The 6842-nt window shown below is 41.8% G+C and overlaps 1 pseudogene; it reads left to right on the top strand.

Moving 5' to 3' along the window:
• The first annotated feature begins 1181 nt into the window (after window positions 1-1181).
• Window positions 1182-3048, top strand: LOC143142711 (macrophage-expressed gene 1 protein-like; annotated as a pseudogene).
• Window positions 3049-6842: the final 3794 nt, after the last annotated feature.

Raw genomic sequence — 6842 nt, 5'->3', positions numbered from 1 at the left:
GGTCACCCGCGGTTATGAGTCATAAAGAAAATATTTTAATGATATTCGGGTCATTTGCGGGCGGGTCAGTTAAAATTAATTAAATATATATTTTCTACAAATAGGCCTACTTAAAATATCACGAGAAGGCTAGCATCAATACAGTAAAGCATCAATACAGTAAAGTCAACAGTAAAGAAGCTGAAGAAGCGAGTTAAAATAATAAAGACACCCCTTCAGGAAAAGCGGTATAGGCTATGGGAAATATTGGGAAAAGTTCTTAAAGAAGATGACAGTAGTACAAGTTATGGTCTATGTAGGCCTACTTCTTGCAAAGCCATTTAAAAGTATGACAGCCGAAACGGGCAGCCTGCAGGAATAAATGTTATGGCACAGACTACACAGCCATATCTACCGGTATGTATAGGTTCGCGCATGCATAAAAGTTACCTTAGTTCGCTGTGTTTGTGACTTTAAACAGTGGATGTGCTTTAGTAAAGCTTTGTGCTTCATTCAGCATTTTAAACCAGTTCTTACGCTAAGGTTTTGACCAGCAATGTATCTCTCTTGCCAACCTTGCCTCACCATTTCTGTTTTCGAAAGAAAGATGTATGTCCATGGCCTTCAAATCTTATCCTAGTGTTCTAATCCTTGGTGGTTGCGTGCATGCTTGCGCTCTTATTCTTATTCTCTCTCCTGCGCAAACATTATGTCCTGCATGCCTACTGCGTGTAGTTCTACTGCATTAAGTTTTGCAAATAAATTAGTTTGTTTTACAGAAATGGACTATTGTCACACTGCATGCAGGCTTTAACCAAAAACACACATTTTGTAAATAAGCGGGTCGGATTGCGGGTCGGGTATAATTTTGTCCTAATTAATATTCACGGTCCGAGTTGCGGTCGGGTTGATTAAAATATCGGGCGCTTGTGACAAAACCCGCGCAACACTGGTGTGTAGCCTACCCGTGTGTGTGTATGTGTGCTTTTCGACCAGTTTTATTTGATTCACATAGGGGGGAGGGCCTAGGAGAATTTTTTTGAGCCGGGGGGAGGCCCCTGGAAAAATAAATTTGACCAGGGGGGAGGGCCAGGCAGAACATTTTTAACCCAATTGTCTGGCGACCGGCCCTCCCCCCCCCCCCCCGCTAAATATCGTACAGTCCCTTATTATTCCCAAAATATAAAAATTTAACTGTCTAGTTTGACCAGCTTAAACTTTTTTTAAAAATCATTAAGTTTGACATTGACACAAAAGAGAGTGAACAGTCAACTAAGTTTGAAACTTACGAGACCTACCTTACACACTCGATAACACAAAGCCACGGGGGCCCCGTATTCTACCCAGGGATCACTTTAAAGACCTGGCAAGAGAGCACGCTGAACAATCTCGTTGCCATTGACCGGTCAGGTCTTCCTCTCCACTACATTCTGAACAGTGCAACTCTGCCAGACTTTCCAGAGGCTACCATAGAAAAAGTGACCCAATCTGTGCAAAGGGCAATACAGCTCTACTATGATGTTAATACACGGCCAGGATGTGTAGACCCTGATGCGGAAAATTTCAATTTTCAAGCTAATGTTGATGACAACTCTTGTTTAGGGCTAAAGACTGGCTTAAACTTCCGATGGTATTTATCAAACATGTACTATAAAATATGGAGATGCAGCTTCAATTTGTGCAGTGCAAGAGGTGAAAAATCCAGACACTCATGTAGTGAGCCTTATTTCCTATACTTTTACAGTCTCATGTGATTGAGGAACATTACAGTACAACTGACTGCTATGAACAATGTGAAGGTTTTATTTTTAGGGATTGCCACACTGTTTGTAATGTTCACTATCATGTTAGGAGTGCAGAAGTCAACACGCACTGGTGTGCCACAAATACAAAAATTGAATCTTTCTCAGGGTACCTTTTTGGTGGTCTGTACAGCCCAAATGTCGAGAATCCATTAACCAGATCTAAGGGGTGTCCACTTCAGTTTTTCGCACTGAAATTTCTGTCCAAAGATGTTATGGTCTGTCTGAGTAGGGAATATACAGATGCTTCTTCATTTTCTGTGCTTTTTGGAGGCTTTTTCAGCTGCAGGGCTGGAAACCCCCTGGCTGAATTTGAAAAACACTGCCCACTAGGGTTCAGCCAACATCTCGCCACAATAGACGACGGATGCCAAATGATGTACTGTGTGAAGTCTGACGCATTTACTCGTGGGCCGTTGAAACCAATAAACTTGCCCCCATTCACTCATCCAGCACTTATCACAAAGGTTAACATCACCATGCCAGCTATGATAACCGAAGGAGATCAGGTGTGGTTTCGGAAAGGAAATTCAAATGCATGGCAACTTGTCAAGTCAGGGGAGGTCAAGAATGTGCGACAACTCCACGTGTCAGGAGGGGGGCAGACTGTTGTAGGTTTTAGTGTCACGTTTTCAATCATCCTATTTCCTGGAATGGACCCTTTCAACAAGGTAAACAAAAACAATGCTTGAACATTCTATTTGGGCCCCAATCTACTTCCTCTGCATTAAGATAACATATGGAATGTTAAAAAGGAAGTCTTGTGGGGCCAACTATGATGCTGATAATGAAAATTCCATGAAAGGGTCTATAGCCTGCATAGTAAAGAGGAAATTAGGGGGCTGGTCTCACAGTCGTAGAGAGGACTTTGAGGCCTTTAATGAAATTCGCAGGGGGGGCTATGAGACTTTTCCTAATGCTGAGCCCGATTCAAGGGTGTAGAAAGAGGACCGACTATGTCCAGATTACACTGATCTATAATATCTATAACATACATTGTTTTAGATTATGCTGAAAGGGAAAAGCCTTATTGATTTATGATTATTCTGCTGAACAAAAATATTTCCTCTTTCAGTGTACAGTATAAATACATTCGGCAGGTATTCTGCTCTATTGGGTATCACTTCTCTATTGGTCTTCTCTGAAGCTTTGACTTTTCGGCTCTAAAGGAATATATGTGTGCGAACATAATTGGGGCTATACTTTCAAGAAACGTTATTTTTACTAGGGATCACTCAGTTTCAGATTTTGAATCTGTCTGTTTGAATTATTTTACCTTGTGTCTTAAATGTTTTAATTTTTATAATTCTATTTTATGTACTTTGCTTTTTAAACTTTTTTAACTATTAGCTTTGTATGCTCTTATATGCAATTATTCTTTGCTTTTGGTTATGTAAAGCACATTGTTTATGAAATGCGCTATAAATAAACTTACCTGGCTGTAAAAATGAAAAAAAAAAAAACATAAAGTATATTGAGTCTGTGGCTATAGGCTAGTTAGGAGTAGTTTAGGCCTTGTGTGATGAACATTCACAGCTTATTGGTTTAAAGAAGGTATCAGCATTCAAATGTGTTCTTCATATTTTCACTGAGACATTTACGTAAATATATACATTTTGTTCTGTGATTACACCAGGCTATCTATTTGGTTGGTTAGACTACAACACCAGAGGTACATTCAAATTTGTAAACATACTCAAACGTTCACAAATATTTGCAAATGATGTTCTGTTTGCCTTGAGTTTTCTGTAAATGGGAAACAAACTGAGTCATAGCCAATCAAGCATTTTAGCCCTAAAAGTAGCGCCTAAGTCTGGGACAGCTTAAAAGAAGTCAAGAAGACTCCTAACTCAGTAAGACCTACTCACAAACCGCTTTTTGTGGCATTTCACGCGGCAATGTTTTGAAATGCGAATGCGGCTACAGGAGCTTCCAATCGCGAGGGAACAATTTTGCATTGTACTGTAGTCATAAAGGGAGGCAATGACGCCACCAACAACAACCAAACCATTCATTGCCAACATGTTAACTAAATGTAAAGTTTCATTGCAAATCAAATTAAATTGTTTCTCCTATTTACAAACGTAGGCTACGTGTCCTCATACAGATTAAGTACAACATGTTGCAAAGTTACTGCATCAGTCCGTAGCATATTTCATTATGCTACTAGGCTATTTGCTTTGTCTTGCTCTTTATTAATTTAGGCTACTTAATTCATAATCTTCCATCCTCCTCAGTACTTGTGTAGCGCACGCATTCTCACCAGCAAAGACCTGTCACTCATCGTCGTAGTGGAGGTTTTTGGCCTCATTCCCTTGTTATAATCATCAGCCAATCAATCACTTTGATCAAGCTTGTGCATGAGTAATGACGTCAACCATAGCTCTTAGTTTAGGAGTTGTCATTTTTCCTTACTAAGACTAGGTCTGAAAGGCTTTCTGAATAACTTTTAAGAGAAAACTCCTAGCTAAAATATTTTAGGGCGATTTAGGAGTACTCCTAGTGGTAAGATGAAATGCTTTGTGAATACGGGCCCTGCTCAAGTGTGGGTTTTAGATTCTTTATACAACTCTGCCATGTGTGCATGTGTGCATCTGTCTGTCAGTCTATCTGTCTGAGTATATGTGTCTGTCTGTCTCTGTCCCTGTGTGTGTGTGTGTGTGTGTGTTTCTGACGCTCTCTGTCCCTGTCCGTGTGTGTGTGAGTGTGTGTCTGTCTCTCTCTGTCCCTGTGCATGTGTGTGTGTGTGTGAGAGTGTGTGTGCGTCTGTCGCTCTCTGTCCCTGTCCGTGTGTGTGTGAGTGTGTGTCTGTCTCTCTCTGTCCCTGTGCATGTGTGTGTGTCTGTGTGTGTGTGTGTGTGTGTGTGTGTGTTTTTCTCTGTCCCTGTGCATGTGTGTGTGTCTTTCTCTGTCCCTGTGCATGTGTGTGTGTGAGTGTGTGTGTGTCTGTCTTTCTCTGTCCCTATGCATGTGTGTGTGTGTGTGTGTGTGTGTGTGTGTATGCCTCTTTATGGCTCTGTTCCATCAGAGCTGTAGCTTGGCACAAAGGAGAGTGTGGGCTGTCGCTCTGAAAGCCTCTCGCTTTATCAAAGGCTCTTTTCATAAATGAAGAGGTGTGTTATTTTTCACCAGTGAAAGGAAGACACGGCCACTTTTCTCTCTCTCTGTCTCTCTCTCTCTCTCTCACACACACACACATACTCACACACACTCACCTACACCTCTCACATACAAAGCTATTCACTCCGCAAGGTAGCAGCGAACATCAGGCCTCCGTGGGTGAGCATTATGCAGATTAAAATGATGTCTAGTTCAATGTCACCGGTACAATGCCTGGATAAGACCATCAGTGTGTCACTGCTCTGGAAAAGATGTCACGCTGATGCGTGTGTTAGAGCGGAGTCCACTCAACATAGGACCGGCAGCGGGCAGGCCCAGTTATATGGTCCAGTGCTCGATCTGGTTCCGATCTTCTCCCAGTGGCCAGGCTGTCTGTAGGTTTGTCCAATCAGAGGCCAGGCTGTCCATCAGATCGTCCAATTACAGGTCAGGTTTGTCCAATTAGAGGCCAGGCCGTCCGTCAGTTTATCCAATCAGAGGCCAGGCTGTTTGTCACATTGTCCAATCAGAGGCTGGGCTGTCAGTCAGAAGGTCCAATCAGAGGGCAGGCTGCCAGACAGAAGGTCCAATCAGAGGGCATCTGTGAGCCAGGCTGTCAGAGAGCTCATGCGTCTGGGTGCTTTATTTCCCTTATCTCCAAAGATGTTGTGGGTAATCCAGTGTCAGAGAGATGAGCAGTGTGGGTGGAACGAGTTCCCACGGAACAAAGAACGATTTAATGAGCAAAACAAAGAAGAAAGACAGAGAAGAAAGACGCTTGTGGATTTCATTAAGGTAATCATACCAAGACAGTTCACAAATACACACAGTACTCTGCTAACTTTCATACACACTCTCTCTCTCACACACACACACACACACACATAAACGCATACACGCGCACACACACACACACACACACACACACACACACACACACACACACACGCACACACACACACACAAACACACACCTGTGCATATCTATACCTAGTGGGCAGACAGCGATCACAGATATGTACGTACATGTACATGACGTGTGTTTGTTTCCCTCACAGCCACAAGCGCTTCTCTTACTGAGCTCTAAATAGCTAATCAGCGCGTCACTCATCTGTTTCACCCCCAGATGTTTGCATACGCGCTCTCTCCACTCAGAGTGATGGATAGCAACATCCATCTGTTGCCACAGTAACCATAGTGTGATGCCAGTGATGGAGACATACGCTCCTGCAGCCTGAGGGCTGCTGGGAGATTATTACACACTTCCTTGTGTGTTTGGCTCCTCCTCTTGCTTACCTGACAGGTGAGGATGCAGGTCAGGTGTGCACAGGGCTGGACTGGGACAAAAAATGGGCCCGAGCATTTTTGGCCCGAACGAATAATTTCAATATTATGTTATATGATAGCCAATGATATTGTGGTCCTAGCCAAAAGCTATGTATTTAAAAAAAAAAAAACTTCATGTTACAGTTTTTTTCAATCGCTAACAAGCGCTTATCCATACTTCAGATACTTTTTCTAAACTCTTAACACAGACACACCTACAAAACACAATTGGCCAAATGGATAATTTTCCTCTCAAAAACACATTTTGTTAAATATATACTAACTCTTCATTTCAAAACAGAACACATCTTTCTCTGCACACACTAACTTTACCAAAACACTGGAAATCTGATTCAAAATGAAATTATTCTGCCAAAGAATAACACTTGTTTTCACTTCACAAGGTACATGCAGTCAATCAAAGTACACCAGGTTTCAAAATACTGGCTATTGTTGACATTACAAAAGCTGCATAGAATTTAAGTTTCAGTTTTACAGGTATCTGCGTGCAAAATATGCAATCCAGCGTTTTTACACTACATTTCTTGGTTGAGAACTGTATGTAATGTTCACATTCAAAAGCATTCCAGTAAAAAGCTAATCAGTTTTTTTTTTTTCTGTACTACAGGAGGTTCA

The sequence above is a fragment of the Alosa pseudoharengus genome, unplaced genomic scaffold, assembly GCF_046254945.1.
Source record: "Alosa pseudoharengus isolate Yale_2024_CS ecotype anadromous, Long Island Sound unplaced genomic scaffold, YU_APseudo_1.1 YU_APseudo_1.1_scf_24, whole genome shotgun sequence".
NCBI lineage: Eukaryota > Metazoa > Chordata > Actinopteri > Clupeiformes > Clupeidae > Alosa > Alosa pseudoharengus.
This window is presented reverse-complemented; position numbering and strand designations above follow the sequence as displayed.